The sequence below is a fragment of the Choristoneura fumiferana genome, chromosome 10, assembly GCF_025370935.1.
Source record: "Choristoneura fumiferana chromosome 10, NRCan_CFum_1, whole genome shotgun sequence".
Taxonomy (NCBI): domain Eukaryota; kingdom Metazoa; phylum Arthropoda; class Insecta; order Lepidoptera; family Tortricidae; genus Choristoneura; species Choristoneura fumiferana.
In genome coordinates, this window is record NC_133481.1 from 15,601,428 (window position 1) to 15,619,946 (window position 18,519).

At 36.3% G+C, this 18,519-nt stretch overlaps 1 protein-coding gene across 1 annotated transcript in view; it reads left to right on the forward strand.

Annotated features, from left to right (window-relative positions):
* The first annotated feature begins 9,817 nt into the window (after nucleotides 1-9,817).
* Nucleotides 9,818-18,519, forward strand: part of LOC141432177 (zwei Ig domain protein zig-8-like) — a 58,219-nt gene continuing 49,517 nt past the window's right edge. The window contains exon 1 of the mRNA XM_074093658.1: nucleotides 9,818-10,449. The gene's annotated coding sequence lies outside the window, so the exon portion shown is untranslated. The remainder of the gene's footprint in view (nucleotides 10,450-18,519) is intronic.

An 18,519-nucleotide genomic window follows, 5' to 3' on the forward strand; every position in this document is an offset into this window, starting at 1 on the left:
TTATCCGGGCTGCTATAGAAAAAAACCTAATATCGAAGGCTAAGGCCTTATAGCCCTTCTTAGCTGAACCTTCCGAGTCGCTTCTGCTCCGAACGTCTTACTCGCTCGCTTCGCTCGCTCGCACAAATCAAAAGTCACAATTCTAACCTAACCTAATCTATGTGATTAAAATGTATCTAATTCAAAGGCTTGTTTGACGTAAGGGATTTGTCAGCATTATAGTGTCGATACTCACCATTTACATGGATGGCAAATGATATTATGGCATGTGATACTTATGTCTTACAATGATTATGAAAAATGAAATTATTGAAATAAATATTATGGAAAACAAAGATTCTGTCATTTGATTAATATGGTAAACAATGAGCAGTGAAAGTGAATTTAAAAGAAACAATATTATGGCGGTTCAATATTATAGCACATGAAATTCGGGCAAATTAAATTCGGTCAAGTGAAGGTATACCAATTTTTTTCATTTTCATAATGTATAAAATTTAGTTCTTTACCCCAATTTAAATTTAACAAAAGCATTTTTTTTGCGATTAGTTCTTAAAGTATTTTTTATCTTAAAGAAACTTTATTCTTGTGCTACTTATGTCATGTTGACATCCCATACATTTTCTGAAGAAATCATAGTGAAATTTACTATGAAAAGATTCCACCCTGCTACGTGATTAAGTTTCTTCAACTGTACTTCAACTCACACGATATTTCTTACGCCTTGATACTAGCTATTGTATAGGCACTTAGATTAAGTATACTCACTGTTACTACGCTATGGATTACGAGTATGTCCGAAATAAATTATTATTATTATAGGAACTGACAGTAGACTAATAGAGACGTATACTCCAACGGCATTTTTTTTTAAATAATCTTAGGCCGCATCTTCGCCACAGTTTAATTTACCATCAGGCGTGATTGTGATCTTACGCTGGCCTATATATTTAAAAAAAACCGGCCAAGAGCGTGTCGGACACGCCCGAAATAGGGTTCCGTAGCCATTACGAAAAAAATCAGTAATATTTTTCTAAGGATTTCGTATTTTATACGGAATCTTCCACGTATTATTAAATGAGATTTTGCTCACTGATTTCTCATAGCAAAACCTGCCTGTTTGAGGTGCTGAGGTGAAAAGTAAATTACTTATTGCTACGAGTAAAAGAAGCCCAGACTTTCAGAGAAAGGCGACAAACATATCGCGTTTTATAAATGCTTTGTTCCATTTATTGAATCAAACGATCCCATTTCGCGACTTTGCAACATCAAAACAGTTGAATCCATATTAATGCTACCCAGTAACCTTGTTCCAGAATAAAACAAGGTAATGGTGATTCAATTTTCTATTACGTAGCTATACCTTGTTTGCTAACGAATCGGAATACTGTAAAGCTCTAAACAAGAACTGTGTTAGTATAATCTTTCTTCGCTGTAAAATTGTAGAGTTACCTACACTAGAGAGAAGAATCGTGTGAAACGGTAATCAGATTTTAGATACTTCAACGCCAGCCAGTATGTCCAACTGCTGGGCACAGCAAAAAAACCGGAAAAGTGCAAGTCGGACTCGCGCACGAAGGGTTCCGTACCGTTATGTATGTTATGTATGTATGTAAACTCTTTATTGTACAAAATAAGTAAACAAACACAATTGACAAACAATGAGTTATATGTACAAAGGCGAACTTATCTCTACCAGTCAACCTTTGAGTGGATGAAAGGAGCATTCAGTCAGGTCAGGGGCAGACAAAAATTGATGATCTATACAACATTAGACATTCATTACGAAAAAAACGGCAAAAACATCCAGTTTGTTGTATGGGAGCCCTCCTTGAATATTTATTTTACTTAAATTTAATTATTTATTTTTAAAGTGATTATAGAACTAAAGATTCTGTGAATATTTCAAGCGTCTACCTGTTGCCGTTATTAATATCAAGCAAAAAACGGCAAAACAATCGCGTTTGCTGTATGGCAGCCCCCCTTAAATATTTATTTTATTCTGTTTTTAGCATTTGTTGTTATAGCGGCCACAGTAATTCATAATCTGTAAAAATTTAAATTGTCTAACTATTACGGCTCAAGAGATAGAGCCCTGTGACAGACGGGCGGACAGACAGACAGGCAGACAGCGAAGTCTCAGTAATAGGGTTCCGTTGGCACCTTTTGGGTACGGAACCCTAAAAATTATGAAGATATAGCCAGTCAAACTCCCACTTAACCACGGGCTCACTCTCGAATTTTGACCCCATCATCTTTGTCATTTTTTGTTTATTACAAAAAAAAGTGTCTAATATTTTTCTACTTAATAATTAACGGTATTTACATTTTCGCGTTATTTTTCTTTACTAAAAAGCACGTGGTAAACTTTAAATAAATATAATTTCGCACATACATAAATTTAAAGGTACAACAAAGCTCAAGGTCCTCTTTCTGAGAAGCGAGAATTCCATCCACTAGGCTATAGAAAAGTGGTCGCTGAACTGCGGCCCCCGGGCCAAGTCCGGCCCGCGAGCCCCTCTGATCCGGCCCGCGGAAAGAAAGCGGGAGGTAATTGGTCATAATCATAGATACTCATGAACATAATCAACACCAAGTGCGTTCCTTATGCGTTACTCGTATCTAGGTACCCCCTGAAGACTAACCCCCTTATTCATAAAACTTAACAAGCCTATGTTAACTAACAAATGCTTTGTCCCTTTCTAACAAATACAAATGTCGAAGTGACAGATAAGACAAACGTAATTTTAGCGGCATTTTAACTAAAATAGGTTTGATTGTCGTTTATGAATAAGGGGGTACTTAACTAATGTATTACCCCCATGACCAGCCAAAGTCTTGGCCCGCTCGAATTTACATTAAGTACAGTGTGGCTCTTGAGTCAAAAGTTTGAAGACCCCTGCTATAGAATAATAACTCTTTAATTTCACTTCACTTTTTACTCTACCAAACACAGTAAACCTCAATAAAAATAAACACAATGTTCCCTTAATATAGCCCTAGTAACCATGGAAATATTGTAGCCCGGTTGATATATGGTTTTACGAACACGCATAGTATATCCCTCGTACTATCCAATCTAGTTGATTTACAGTACCAATAATCTTCGTTGTCACGCCGCACCCGTCAGGTGTCACGCGGAGCCGGGAGGCGGCCATTGTCACGTAGAGTAACTGAACTTATACATACATACGGCTAGGTGATTTTAGGACGGAACCACTGTTATACTCGATTTTTAGGGTTACTTACCGTAAAAGGAAACCCGGCCAAGAGCGTGTCAGACGCCCATTGTAGGATTCCACAGCCGTTATGAAAAGTCAAGTAATATTTTTCTAAGGATATTTCAAAACGAAACGAAACGAAACGAAAGATATCTCTTGTTCGTGAATATTTGTAACTACGCCTTGGTCTTAGCCGAATTTAATAAATGCATTAAAGCATAACAAAATGTTTTAAGTTGCTTAGATCCAGCATAAATCCAAAGTTTACAAGTAAGTATGAGACGTTTAGTGAAATAGTAAATTATACAACAAGAGTATAAAACGAGCCATTTTACCCAGACGAGGGGAAAATGGGTTTAATGCTCGAGTTTAACACGAGTTTTGAGTATAAGGAAATGAAATAGCAACAGTTGAAACAATTGTTCACTTGCAAGGTACCTTTTGATATGTCATGCATTGCTAAATATTTATATACTTTTTAGTTATATTGATTTATTTTGATTGATTTGATTTATTTCTAGTTTTATATCAATTAAAAATTATTAAAAAAATATATATAAACTTTTTTGTTTGTGGCTGTTAACACTTGAATGCCTTGGTCTTAGACTAAGATTTTACTTACTTTATGCACTAGAGCATAATAAGTAATTTGATGTCGCGTAGATCCAGCATAAATACAAACTTTACGAGCATGAGAAGTGAAAAATATTTTTTACTATTGCTTTAAAAGCAACGTTTCTAACCCTTGTTATTAACCGTATGCTTCCTGCTGCAAAGCAGGCAGCAAAAAATGGCGGATTAAGGTCAGATAAACAATGGAGCAGAGACGAGTGTCGCGTAACGCCTGTTTTCCTTGGCCCCGAGTCAAATGTTGCATTTAGAAAATGAAACTTCGAAAATATGCCCCGAGCTTAATATCTGAGTTATGAAAAGGTATCAGTCTTTTATAAAATTAATTTGACCCAAACTAATACTCATCTCATTTTTTCAGGTTCACAGAAGTATTATTTGTTTTCAAATTTTTGGGAAGATATCAGCAAATGGCAAATATAGTAGCTTCATTAAGTCAATCCCGCTGTAAATGTTTCATAAATTATTTTGAATACAAAATCTAGTCACAGATTTGATAATTCATCAATTAAAAGAAACATTTGTCAACTACAATTAAGTATTTTTTTTTACAAAAATACAGAGGTATTCCGTTAAAATAATTTATCACTTGCAAAATTTTCCGGATTAACCTAGTATAATAAATGGAAGGTTTAAAGTAATTAATGGAAAGTGTAATTTTCACAGTGACTTCATTGATGGGTATTTGCATAGCTTTAAGACGATTCTTATAAGTGATTTTGTACACGAGTAAAAAAAAGGAAGTAATTATCTTACGTTTTATTTCATTCCAATAAAAATTTCCTAGAATCTCCTCTGAAGTTAGATACAAAAGAATTATCTCTTGACTTTTCCTCCAGTATATTTAATAATATTTGATGTTCGACGGTATTATGTCTCAACATAGCGAATACTCATTGTTCTTCTTCTTTTGACTGGATAATATTTTTCAGTCGTTACTTTATTAATATTTTAGCTTATCCCAATTACACCTGCCCAATTACTGCCGAAAAGCTGGGGGAAAAAAGTCCTCGAGTGGCGACCACGAACCGGAAGACGAAGCGTTGGCAGGCCTCCCACTAGGTGAACTTACGACATCGTGAGAGTTGCGGGTAACCGGTGGATGTAAGTGGCTAGCTGTCGTTCATTGAGGCGTTCTGACGGGGACGCCTTTGTTCAACGGTGGACGTCTTCCGGCTGATGATGATGATATGATGATGAAAAGCGACACTTGGGAGATTCGTCAAGCTGCGTGTTGCGCGCACCTCGGCGAGTCTGCTGATATTAATCACGAACCAAAGCAGGACATTTTCATAATTAATTTTGCTATAACTTCTTTGGCAGATGTATAGAATAACAATATGACATCAGTAGCACAAAGGTTCCAACCTGGTATGCAATTAAGTTTATTAAACTAGTTAGCTACGTACTTAGACTAGGCCCTAGTCACTAGGGTCTATCACTATATTTCATTTATTAACTGATTGAATTAAGAATTTTATTTATAGATACAGTCGAGGAAAGTGAATCACGGACCAGAGTAGAACCTTTTCATAATCAATTTCGCTATGATTTCTTTGGCAGATGTATAGAAAATAGTAGCAAAGTGGCAATTGTATTTAACATTTTGACAGTTTGTCGCTAATACTACGGTGACATTATATGGGTCACAGGATATCCAGATAAATACCTACTTACGATGATGTTAGGTAAGATGGCTCAGTTAAAATCGTAGGTACGCCAAATGTATTTCATGACAGTGTGGGGTACACCTTAGTTACGTAGAGACACTGGAATGGAAGGAATATGTGCGAGCGCGGTTTTACAGAATAAGTGAACGTAGTATTAATATTATTGTGTTTAGGCAGCGTTTGTATCGACGAGAGATAATAAAATAATAATAAATATCATGGGACACCTGACACCAATTGACATAGTCCCAAACTAAGCAAAGCCTTTACTATAGATACTAGGCAACAGATAAACATACTTATATAGATAAATACCTACTTAAATACATATTATACATCCAAGACCCGAGAACAAACATTCGTATTATTCATACAAATATCTGCCTTGGCCGGGAATCGAACCCGAGACCTCAAGCTTCGTAGTAAGGTTCTCTGACCACTTGGCCATCCGGTCGTCGCGGCGAGATTGTGTGAAGCGTTGCGAGGAATGTTTTTGTCATGAACCAATAGAAACATTTCATTTACTTGTCCTCGCTGAGCTGTTTTTACTGGAGCTGCGCTGAGCCAAAATATACTGAGGGGCAAAATCTCTGGCCCTCAAATGTATGCAGAAATAGGCAATTTTGTATGTAGAGTGGGCCAAATTTTTTGCCGCTGAGTATAGTTAAATGAAATTTCTTTTCGTTCTTGACAAAACATTGCATCCTCGCAAATCTCTTGTGGAGACGCAGCCTAAAAGAGTTGAAATATAAGTAGTAAGTAGTGACAATTTTGCATAATAATACATGATTTTATCTGTCTGAAGGATTTATTCAGCATTCCACCATCACCACCACCATTCCACTGCTGGGCACAGGCCTCCTCTCAAAATTAGAGGGCTTGGGCCGTAGTTTCCACGCGGGCCCAGTGCGGATTGGGACTTCACACATACTATTGAATTACTTTACAGGTGTGTGCAGATTTCCTCACGGTGTTTTTCTTCACCGTACAGCTCGTGGTAAATTTCAAATGTAATTTCGCACATGAATTTCAACAAAACTCAGAGGTGCCGGCTCTGCTTGAGAGGCGATAGGTCACAAGGCCATCACGTCATTCAGCATTATTTAATGAATATTCCACATTTTATAGTAATGTTTCACACGTGCAGGGTTCCGCACTATCACGCCAAGGTATAAATTGCGACTACTTAACTATTAATAATTCTAAAATAATTATTAATATTAATATTGTTGCAATTAAAGAAATATAAGAACCTAAAGAGTAGATAATATTTCATGAGGTATAAATATCAGGATAATCTGAATATCCTAAAAAAAGTTGAGGAAAAAATTATAAATTTACTCCAATAAATATTGCAAAAAATTGAATTTGAAGTATATAAGGATGTTGAACATGAAACTACCGTGAGACTCACTCATATTAAATATATTGACCCGGATAACTTACGCGCGTGCGCGTGTTGCAGCAGCCGCTGAGTCTCGTTGCTCCGAAGACGAAGGGCTACGGATTAGCCCGAAACATGTCGAGCTAAACTCGATTTAAGACGTGAGTTATCCGGGTCAATATATTTTATATGAGATAAGGATTTATAGCTAATCCTGTAAATAATGGGTATCAATAAACAAATCCTCCTATAATTGCAAATACAGCTCCTATAGAAACGAAAATGAGCAACTACATAATAAGTATCATGAAGTGTTACATCAATAGAAGACTTAGCTAAAATTACTCCTGTTAAACCTCCTACTGTGAATAAAAATCCAAATTCTAATCTTCAAAGTATATCTCTATGTATATACTTGTGTTTTCTGTACTGCTTACTGTTTTGGTGTGCAGTAAAGAGTTATTGTATTGTATTGCAAAGCTGCGATAATTTTACTTTTCCCTTTATTATGTTGTATTCTACTTGTGTAATTTAACTATTCAGATAGTCGTGGTATCCTAGTGATTTTAGCCATAATAGCCTCTCACAAAAAAAGGGTCGTGGGTTCAAGTTTTTGGCATTTATATAATGTGCGAAATCAATTGTTAATTTTACCACGACCTTTACAGTGAAGGATAACATTGTTAGAAAACTTGAATACATCCGTAAATATTTTCAAAGATGTGTGTGATGTTCTCACGTTTCTACATACCAAATTTCGTCTACAGCCATCCAGCCGTTTGCATGAAAGAGGATCAAGAAACGCACACACGCGAATATGCTCACAATCTTTTTAATGTATGATATGAGTAAAAAAAGTAAGAAAGAAGTTTATTGTTTCTTTTCCACTGGCTCTTCCAGCCAATGTCTTTACATCTCGGAGCCAAGCATTTCATATCGGAGTCGAGCACGCCCTGGCATTTCCCGAACCTCCAGGGAGCCGCCAGTTACGTGACGAGCTTTCACTCCTAAAATATTTCTACTATTCATCGTCTTGAGTATTAAAATTCGCGCTATGCGGCCCCTTTATCTCACTTTATTTTTTACGGCCAGTGATGTTTTAGAAGGGTGGGAAGATTTTTTGTTGTTAAAACACTCGCCGCAAATACAACTCTACTAAAGCTATAAAGACAGCGCGAGAAATATATTGTGAGTATTGTTACATTGCGGGCGGTAGGTAATAAATAAATATCAAATCAATAAACATCATATCATACATCATATCCAATTTGTTTGGCACGGCTCTTCTATAAAATATTGTTAAATAACCTAACCAGCAAACGTTTGGAAAACCTTCGACTTTGTCACTTCAAAGCTCAATATTTCAAAACCGGCTGAACCGATTTTGATGAAACACCTAAAAACCATCGCTAGAAAATGTGATTTCAAATAAAAAAACGCATTCAAATCGGTCCACCCGTTTAAGAGCTACGGTGCCACAGACAGACACACACAGCGGCCAAACTTATAACACCTCTCTTTCTGCGTCGGGGGCTAAAATACGACCTTGTGCGATACTCCGTCAGAAAAGCTATTTGCAAAATACAGCGTGTGAATTTATTACGTACGAGTATAATTATATAAGTAGTTAGTGTAATACTTTAATCAAAAGTGATTATGAAACACATCATCATTAGGCCTATGCGTTTCTTTTAGACGAATTTTGGCGTGTTGCCTGTGCGCAAAGTCTTTTATGGCTGACTATACGAGTATAAAACGGTGCGAGAGCGACATGTTCCTTCAACACCTACACAATATTTAAATAAGGTCGCGTTTCTCACGTATTAGTACCTAGTTGAAGTCGAAGTCAGGCATGATGCTTCATAATTTGATACAAAAGTTTTTTTTTTACTTTATAAGCAAATGCATTTGGCACGCAATGTAACCGTAACAAACTATGAATGGCATTTTATTGGTTTGAAGCGACGTCAAAAAATAAAGATATATAAATGCGTAAGTGTATTTGTGTGTTTGTCCGTCTTTCACGCCGTAACGGAGAGACGGATCGACGTGATTTTTGGCATAGAGATAGTTTATGGGCCCGAGAGTGACAAAGGCTACTTTTTATCCCGGAAAAATGCACAGTTCCTGAGGGAACAGCGCGCGATAACCGAATACCACGCGGGCGGAGCCGCGGGCAAAAGCTAGTAAATAAATAAATATCACGGGAAAATTCACACCAATTGACCTAGTCCCAAAGTAAGCTTAGCAAAGCTTGTGTTATGGGTACTAACTAAGCTATTCTAAACTATACTATAAACTATCTATATGCCAAAAAATCACGTCGATCCGTTGCCCCATTTCGATGTGAAAGACAGACAAACAAACAAACACACACACACTTTCGCATTTATAATAATTAGTATGGATAGTATTACTCTGTGAGTTTTATAAGAAACAAAATTATATAAGCGTTCTATTATGTCTAAAAAACATTCTTTAATTTAATTAATATTTTTTGAAAATGAAACCGTCTCATAAGTGAGCTTAACCCGTGTGGTGGTCGAAGTAAAAACAACAAATTGACCTAATTGTTCCCTAACAGGCCCAGCGTATGAAACTATATACACTAATCTCCAACTCACGCTGAAATTTAATTCCGCTGTACAGACTTAATGCTAATTTCCCGGTCAATTACTAGATTAACTCGGGTGTGAATTACTGGGAGGGAAAGAAAAAAGCGGTAGTTCCGCCTTGTTGTTCGGGTGATTACATTCCGTGGGAGCGTCCTGGTGGGTCCCGCGTTTATCGTACCTTCGGTTGGCGGTTTTGCAATTTAGCTGGTAAGGGTAATGAGAAAAATGTTCGCGGTTCGTGGTAGGGCTAAGTGCGCGTGCGCGCAGGGCCGCCGCTACGGACCCCGCAGTCCGCTGGCATCGCCACGCGACCCGCCCGCGCTACTCGCTCCACCGCCCCGCGACCCTGCCGCTTGTCAAAATAACTAATTGATTTATATACCCAAACACTACCCGAGAAAGCGAACTTAACCGAACACTTTGAACCCCAGTCCGAAGCAATTTATAGTCGAAACTTTTGATCGAGCACGTTAATATGTTGAGAATTAGTTCACGATGTGAACTCCCGATTAAGTTGGTGATAAGTTTTGAATGTGCGTCGTAGGCGGGAACGGAGCGTTGCTTATGTACGATTAGCCTTAAGTCGGCCGCGAGCGAGGCGGCAATCTGTCATGGTAAAGTGACAGAGGAATGAGTGATCGTAAATATTAGGCAGTTCTTTGTGGTAGTTCGCGGCAGCCGCCGAGTCACGGTGACACGGGCGGCCTAATGGAATGCCTTGGTACAGCATAAATAAAATGATCCCAGTTATCTGAAGCATTGCGGTACTGTCGCGTACTCTAATTAATTTTGCCTGTGACTTGCCATTGCTTCCTTCCATTAGCCAAATTAGATAACATCGCTAAGCATTTTTACTTCGCGAGACTCGATTTGTCTCAACTTCAGTTATAGCCGTCGTTAAACGCAGCGAAGTTCCTGTTTTCAATCAAGTAAGTGACGATTTTTGATTTTTTGTCGATATTAGCTTAAGTTTTGGTAATTTGGACCCAGTTGCAGACTTGGTTGACTTTAAATTTTGAAAATGAATGATTTCATATTGAAAAACGAAATTGATCCACTATCTTACCGACGGCGACCGTCGTCAAGGACGGCGGTAAATCATTCTTATTATGATTGTCTGTGAGGATCTAGAGATATTTTTTATGTATTTTCTGCTTATAGGCCAATTAGTGTGATTAAGCATTTTTCGGAAGATAAATTATTTTCATGAATTCATTTAAGTCACAAGAATAACAATATATTAGGTGTGGTGTAACCAAACATATTATCGAACATATAAACATAAACGTATTCTGGGTTCGATTCCCTGCCGGGGCAGATATTTGTATGAATAAGTAATACAAATATTTGTTCTCGGGTCTTAGATGTTTAATATATGTATTTAAGAATGTGTTTATCTGTATAAGTATGTTTATCCGTTGCCTAGTATCCATAGTACAAGCTTTGCTTAGTTTGGGACTAGATCAATTGGTGTCAAGTTTAAATGGTACTAGGTGTATCTTGTGCAATATTTATCTAGATTACCTACTATAATCATTTTTTAAATTCTGTTTGTATGTAACTACTGGAATTATTGTTTTCCCGTCTCGTTAAGACAGGTAGAATACTTTATAACCAAATTCTTTATTCGTTTAACTTATATGCTGGCGATTCTACAATTTATATATGTATAATGAATTTAGGTATTTATAATAAATACCTTTAGAATTATTGTGAATCTCGTATTCATTTCTTATCTTATCTTCAATATGATTGATGTCTATTATTGTCAATAAAGATTATTCTGACAAAACTGCTACATGAAAGTAACTGTAACGGAGGCAAACCCGCGTGCGTTAGATATTAATAGATAAATAAAACCCCCGATCTTATTCCTCCAAAAGTGATATTAAACGCCTGTATCCCTAGTTACAGTTCATTAAAAGCAGAAAAATATACCTCAAGGTTAAATTTAATAAGCTTTAGTAGGTACAACGTTTTCAATTTAGAACATCCTCATTTTATAGGGCACATTCCGTGGTACAGGTAAACGTGAAACGATGTTATCTATTTTTAATCCAGTCAGACCTTGCTCTAATTTGACTAGTTAGTTGAAAGTTCCGAATAGTTTGAGCGTTGGGAACTAAAGTGTAATTTACTTATTAATTGAACTATATCTGCGTCCTTTAATAAAAGTAATTTAATTTGGAGGCAATTTAAACCCAGTGCTGCATAACTTTAAATTCGTTTTAAGGTACTTTCTGTCAACAATGGTAAACTTAGTGTCATTAAAATTATCTCAAACAGACGAGTTTTTTTTTAGTTTAAAATATAAAAAAACAATATTACGAACGACACTTCACGTAACCTATTTGATTAATACTTATAGAACTTGAGAACTGTACAAAACTCTAAAACCGTCGGCAGCCGTCTTTGTGACGTCATAGCTACCAAAATCTTCACCTTTATCCATTCTATAGATGACGAGGAATGCCCTAATACAAGTTTTAATTGCAAAAAATATCGTGAAGGAGATAGTATCGTGATTTAATGTTTGTCTACAAGTATACATAAAAAGAATCGTATACATACTGCTTTTACTCCAGGTGCTTATGTGTACAGTAGTACAAGAAGTTTGCTTTATATGTAGCATCTCCTTTATAATTTTAGATCATAAAAATTGTGAGCTTTCATCGACATCATTAACTTCATCCTTCAAATGCGCTATTTTACCCTGTCTTTGGCTGTATAGATGGCTCTATTTCCAAATAATATCAAAGCAGAAATATGAAAGACTCGAAAATTCCCCATCTACATTCCACTCATGTTTCTCTGAATAAAACTTAGCAATGAAAAAAATATAAGAAAGCGCTTTCTGTCGACCTGTATTTCAAAGCTCAATCAGACCTTAGCACACATCACTCACAATTTCTGGAAGATTAATCTTACAATTTAAATATACCCCGCTGAATATGACGCTTCAATCAAACGCAGTTCTTTCATTTATAGAAGGGTTTTTATGACGGGGTTTGTAAGGAAGTAACATCGCCTGCGGGGGCGAGTCAATCTTAAACGATACGAACCGGAAAAAATTCGAGGATGTTGTGCTACGTTGTTTATTCCGTAGAGAGCTCTTATTTAAGGAAGCGAATTATGATGTTTTGTTTGCTTTGCTAATCTGAAAGGCTGCAATGTCATTATTGTATTTTGTAACGTTAATGTACCAACCTTTATTTTGATGACAAACATCCATATCCGTCGGTTTATTGTATCTTATACAGTAGTAGTGTAGTTGTAGTGTTATATAAATATAAAACTAGCTTTTGGCCGCGGCTTCGCTCGCGTTAAATTTGAGGTTCAAAAATCAACTTACATTACGTAATTAATTATAATTCGTACCAACTTTGAAACCCTGTTTCGCTGATTCAGGGGTGGAATTTTAGAAAACGTTAAAGTACTACGCGTTTCTTTGGCCCGCGACTTCATACACACACACACACACACACAAACATCACGCCTGAATTCCCAAATGGGGTAGGCAGAGCATACGAAACGTTACCGCTTCGGAGCCATTTTTAACAATTTTAGGTTTTAAGTTTGACAAAAACGGTCCAACAGTGACAGGGTGCTTGTGCACTACAAGACCGGACCGGAAAAAAACGGCCCAGAACGAGGAAAGTGCACAAAAGTGTCCGCTTGTTTACGGTCCGATATGGAACGCCATAAATTTACATACAAATTCATGCACTTTTCCCCATTCCGGACCGTTTTTTTCCGGTCCGGTCTTGTAGTGCACAAGCGCCCACAGGATGCTAGTTGTATTTTATATAAGATTGAGAGCTAAAAGGAATTTGTTAAGCTGCTTTGTATCACGTCATGTATTGAAGCATCACCTGATTGCTGTTCAATCGATGTGATTGAACATTGTGATTGTTATCTGCCAAAATCCTAATTACTTATGTGTCAAAAGTGATGCTTGCAACAATGTTAGAAAAAGCGTGGTTAACTTTTTATCGCCTATTGCCCAATGTGCCTTTAACATGGAGGAATAAGGTTATAAGGATGTTTTATCACCGCACGCTAGCTCTATCTTTTATTGTACGACTGGCAAATAATTATCAATGGTCACTTCGTACCAGAGATAAGTAAACCAGGATCTAAATATTCAAAAGAACATCCAAATCAAAATCAAAACCGACTAAGAGCATGTCGGACACGCGCAAGATAGGATCCGTAGCCGTTACGAAAAATCAAGTAATATTTTTCTTACAATTTTGCATTTCGTATAGAAGAAAACTTCCAAGTTTAGGTATATTACAATGTTTTTTAACCCCCGACGCAAAAAGAGGGGTTTATAAGTTTGACCGCTATGTGTGTTTGTGTGTCTGTATGTCTGTGTGTCTATCACCGTAGCTCTTAAACGGGTGGACCAATTTGAATGCGGTTTTTTTTATTTGAAAGCAGGTTTTCTAGCGATAGTTCTTAGATATATTTTATCAAAATCAGTTCAGCCGTTTCAATATCATCAGCTCTTTTGTTCGCTGCGGTAGGAATCTTAGACGCATAATGGGTATTTACCTACTACTTTACTTTCAAACATATTTGAGACCTAAAATTTGAAACACCCATGCATGCTATATAACTATGCAAGATTATGGAATTCTCGGCCTGATGCTGCAGCCAGGATATCCAGAACACTAGTAGGTACACTCTTGATAATATATCGTGTTTGGATTAGTTTCGATCAGTACTTGATTCTACATACAATGCAATGGTGGCAACACGATGAGCTGATGCTGCAGCCAAGATATCCAACACACTAGTACACTTTTAAAAAATAATATACCAAAGTTTTTTAAAAAAACTTAGGTAAATTAAAAATTTAAAAAACCCGATTAGTGATCAAGTGCGGGTAGTTCGAAGGACTCGTGCTGCTAGGCAGACTTGACACCCCACACTTCAGTCTACTCGTGCCCACGGCCACTGTAATGTTGCCGAAACGTCGAGGTAAATATTACTCGTGTCATGATAAGTCCTGTGAGTGGTATTTTGACTATGACTTTTTAGTTGTCTTTTTTGGCGGGGTTTTTTTGTCGCCGTTTTTTTTTCGGACGTTTTTTATTTTTGCTGGCGTGTTTTTGTGTCGGGGTTTTTTTTATTTTAACTTGCAATGTATGTAATGTACGGCTCAAATCTTGCTAGTAGAATTTGACCCACTTTGTGTAGATGGATTTACTTGAAATTTGGCATACTTATGTAAACCTTATGCCGCGGAAGGACAGATTGACAAACAGACAGACATGGCGAAACTATAAGGGTTCCGTTTTTGACATTTTTGCTACGGAACCCTAAAAATTAAAACATTTATTCTGCAAGGCCGCAAAGGGCTCTTTTACATGTCACTTTTTTATATTTACTACCTTTGGAAAGACCATCATTGACCAGAGAAATGCGCCGCAAGAAATGTGGCAGAAGGTTTTTTTTTTTAACAAATCAAAGCAAATAAAAAATATGTAGAGATTAAAGATACCAAATAAAAAAAAATAGAGAGATGTGTGTCCATTGGGTTCAGACACGTATTATCTCACAATAGTCTCAATATTTTTTACAAAGGTACATTTTTACCTAACATTTACTAACTCAATGCTCTATTTACGAATTGGAATTTACCCCTGCAACAATGAGACTAACCGCAATATATATTCCACTGCAGACATTCCCATGGGTGGTGCATCAACCTGAAGTGATGAATTTGTGAAGATAAATTAAGATACTAATGCAGCTTGGATGAACACAATGTTACATCAAACCGCAATATAATAATTATATGTATGACAAGAAATGGTATACCTACTTACAATTTTACTGGGTAAAAAATAATACATTGTACAACAAGACCATAAAACGTGCCAATTTACCCAAGACGTTCATATAGCCACCCGAGCCGGTACGGCGAGGGTGAATAGACACGTCGAGGGGAAAATGGGTTTAATGCTAGAGTTTAACATTGCTTTTCACTTCGATTACGAGGAGATGAAATATAGCAACAGTTGAAACAATTGTTTACCTAGGTACCTTTTATTTTTCATGCATTGCTATATAGTTATAAATTTCTAGTTTTATTGGTTTATATTGATTGATTTTTCGTTTTAAATAAATTTAAAATTATTGTACCTACAAAGAAGAAGCGCGTCAAAGTTCAGGAGTGGGAGCGCGTGACGTCAATTCTAAAAAAACCAGGCAAATTCGAGCCGGACTCGTGCATGTAGGGTTCCATAGGTACAACATTAGACATTAGCATGGTTTACGATTTATGACGTATTAAAAAAAACTACTTACTAGATCTCGTTCAAACGAATTTTCGGTGGAAGTTTACATGGTAATGTACATCATATATTTTTTTTTTAGTTTTATCATTCTCTTATTTTTTACTTTTTTACTGGGGAGAGGGGGGGACACACATTTTACCACTTTGGAAGTGTCTCTCGCGCAAACATATCATTCATCATTTTTGAAGACCTATCCTATACCTACCCCACACGTATCGGTTTGATGAAAAAAAAAATTGAGTTTCAGTACTAAGTATGAGTAACCCCCAAAATTTATTGTTTCTTTTATTTTTGTGTGAAAATCTTAATGCGGTTCACAGAATACATCTACTTACCAAGTTTCAACTGTATATTTCTTATAGTTTCGGAAAAAAGTGGCTGTGACATACGGACGGACAGACAGACAGACAGAAATGACGAATCCATAAGGGTTCCGTTTTTTTCCATTTGCCACGGAACCCTAAAAAAGTGTACATAGGTGTATCGTCACACGGAACTTTAAATGGCTATATGTCCGTATTTTTTGTTTAATAGACAAAACAAGAATAAATTGTTTTTAAGAATCCAGCCTATTCATTTAAAATCCTTATAAATACATTTGGTTTTAACTCAGACTCTGTAGTTAAAGATGCTAATTAATCAAAGACTTAATCTTTGAGCTAGGTTAATTGTTGCGTAGAATTAGCAATTTACACACGAATCTAATTTTAATCTGATGAAATACGTTGAGTACGATCAATGTTAGTCTTAATTAGAAATTTATTCAGGCTTTAATTAGTTCAATTTCATCTATTTCATTTGTATCTTTAGATGCTAAGACTAAAATATATCAGCAGGCTCTCCTTTTCTTGTTTTCACCCATTTTCTTTATCATCATCATCATCATCATCAGAGCATTGGACGGAAAACATCCACTGCTGAAGAAAGGCCTCCCCGTAGAAAGCCACAATGAATGACAACTCGCCACTTACATCCACCGGTTGGATGATTTGACACCTAAAAAAGGACATGAAAATAGGATAGTTTTTATCCCGAAAAAATGCACAATTCCCGCGGAATAGCGATTAACAAATCTTGGCAAACGGCTGGCAATAGCTAGTTAATTAAAAATTTAATTTAAAAACATGATAAAAAAATAGTAGGGTGTACAATAAGAGCATCAAACAAGCCATTTTAACCAAGACGTTCATATAGCCACCCGAGCCGGTACGGCGAGGGTGGATAGACTCTTCGAGGGGAAAATAGGTTTAATGCTCGAGTTTTACACTCTGCTTTTCACTTCGATGGCGAGGAAATGAAATAGCAACAGTGGAAACAATTGTTCACTTATTATGTACCTTTTATTGTTCACGCATTACTACAGTTATAATTATATATTTTTAGTTTTATTGATCTATTTTGATTGATTTTTAGTTTTATAAAAAATATGTAGAAACTTCTTTCTTTGTGGCTGTTTACACCTGATTGCCTCGGTCTTAGACGAAGATTTTACTTTATGGACTAGAGCATAAAACAGTCATTTTATATTGCCTAGATCCAGCATAAGCACGAACTTTACGAGGGTGAAATGTGGTTCCGTACTTAAAAAAGGAGAAATAGAACCCTTATGATCACTTTGTTGTCCGTCTGTCTGTTTATAGGATCACTGTTTTCTCGGGAACGTGTGGAGGTATCAAGTTGAAATTAGCTCCTAATACCTTATGCCCGCCACCCCCTGAAGCTGTAAAAAAAATAAAGCTTCTACATTAACGCAGTCAAAAGATACGGCCATTTGAGCCTTATATTTTATACATTTCGCAGTGGAATCAAAACCTATACTATAAGTCCTATAGAGAAGGAAGGGCACTAGTAAAGGAAGAAATCCGAAAATTGCTAATTTGTTGATACATCACAAAAAAAATTAGACTACAAACTTTTTTCATTCGAAAGCGATGGTTTATTTCGACACTTTCAGCGTAGATCAAGGTGGTGTAGTAGTACACGCTTGGACTACGGTGCACGAAGCCCCGAGTTCGAATCCTAGACTAATATTATTTTTCGTTTATTTATTTTTCTTTTCCATTGTGTAACAATTTTTTTATTTTAGATATTGTGTTAAATATTTTATATTTTAGAGGAAAAAACAATCGGATAAAATCGGCAAAATCCTCGAGACTCCATCAACGATCTATTTACATACAAATTTGTACGGAAACCTCGGTGCGCGAGTCCGACTCGCACTTGACCGAGTTTTTTTAGATCACGTCAAGATTTATTATAGTTTGAACACTAGAATTTTGGCACACGCATTCATAATCAAAACCTGAGGCAGTAAATAAGAAACTTAATTTATTTTTCTGTAGGTACTCAAGCACTTACAACTTGTGCTTATGGCTTCGTTCCAAATTGAGCAAACAATATCGAGGTGTACTGTTTCACACAATTGGAAAAGTACAAAAGTAAAACGAAACTAGAACTAGCCAAGATAAATTTTTAGCTTTTTTTTTCGTTTCTATATTTTGATGGTAGAATCATTTAATTTTGTTAGAATCATAAACGAACTTGTCTCTTTTAACGGCATGAATAGTGTATATTTCTCCATAATATTATCTAAATTTAACATATTTATTACTTTTGCATAATTATATTTATTGGAAAAACATATCCAGTTACGAATATTTTAATATTGAGTATACAAACATTTCTGTTCCT